The sequence below is a fragment of the Anarhichas minor genome, unplaced genomic scaffold (genome assembly GCF_050575085.1).
Source record: "Anarhichas minor isolate MPS153535 unplaced genomic scaffold, ASM5057508v1 ptg000048l, whole genome shotgun sequence".
NCBI classification, from domain to species: Eukaryota; Metazoa; Chordata; class Actinopteri; order Perciformes; family Anarhichadidae; genus Anarhichas; species Anarhichas minor.
In genome coordinates, this window is record NW_027466494.1 from 807501 (window position 1) to 808778 (window position 1278).

Consider the following 1278-nt stretch of genomic DNA (forward strand, 5'->3'; position numbering starts at 1 on the left):
CAAAGAGGAATAAAGAAGCCACTGGATACAGTCATGAGTCACATTGTCCTTATCTCACATATTAGTAGGATTCATCCTCTGGGGAACATGAATATCTGCAGAGCCATGATGCTAGTGCTGAAATAATGCAGTGGTGGGCCGTCAGGGCCTGCAAGGCCTTCTCTGCTGGCCTAAACAGAATCACAGTTATATCTATTTTATAATTTAATGTTTCTTAAATACACTACATGTATTATAATATTTTTCCCATTATCTTATGTTCTCATGCACAGCTACTGTCTTCCTCAGTTGCTCTGCTTCCAGTGCAGCTTGTTTTAAGTAGAGCTTTTATCCAATCAGATCTCACCTCTGTGTCTCTAGGTAAGAACAGAGGCCAGAGGCCTGCAGACTCACAAGTGCATCCATGTGCACTTTAAGTGAATGGGGACGATATTGTTGATTGTCATATTCTTCAACCAATCAGATCTTTAGTTTGACATGTTGGGCGTATTCTTTGACGTGTCAGAGCCTGCTAGCTGGACTACAAGTACGTGATTGGTCAGTGGGCTAGCCTGACATGTTGGGCGGTGACAATCCCAATATCTGCTGCCTCTGTGAGCGAACATTTTCAGCCTCAAACGCATTAAAACGTATTCAAGAAATACAACTGGGGAGGCTCGACTGTCTTCACTGGCGTCCATGAATGGAGAAGGACTTCTTACTGGAACTAAAACACACGGATGTACTGAACAACCGTGAGATTAAACTCTTTATTAACAAAGAAAGGAGGATGCACTTTGTCTTTAAATAGCAGCTCTGGTAAGTTAAATGTGTTTGTTTTTACATCTGCAGTAGCTTTAATATGCTTGTTTATATATTATTATTTGTACAACTTGTTTTTATGAAGATGGATTTTTGTTTGGTTTTATATGTGATAGTAACTATTGTTACGTCCAATGTTGCTCTGGGGACATATTTAGCCGGTGCCAGTGTTGCCAAGTTGGTGACTTTCTAAACCCTCTTGGAGACAAATCTAGAGACTTCTCTGGTGTTGTGACTCTGACATTAAAGCTCGTACGTTCTGCTCTGTGGTGAACGAGCAGCAGGTGCTGCCGTGAGCCCCAAACAAAGCACTAGCTTTGTAGTACCCTACCAGTTTTTTTCGGTAGCATCACACATAACTTGGACAGAAGTATGTGCCACATGAGTAAATGTATCTTTATCGTGTTACCCAGTAACCCTGAAAGTTATGCTTTCCATATCTCTGCTCCGTGTGGGTCCACGTTACGTACATTTTGT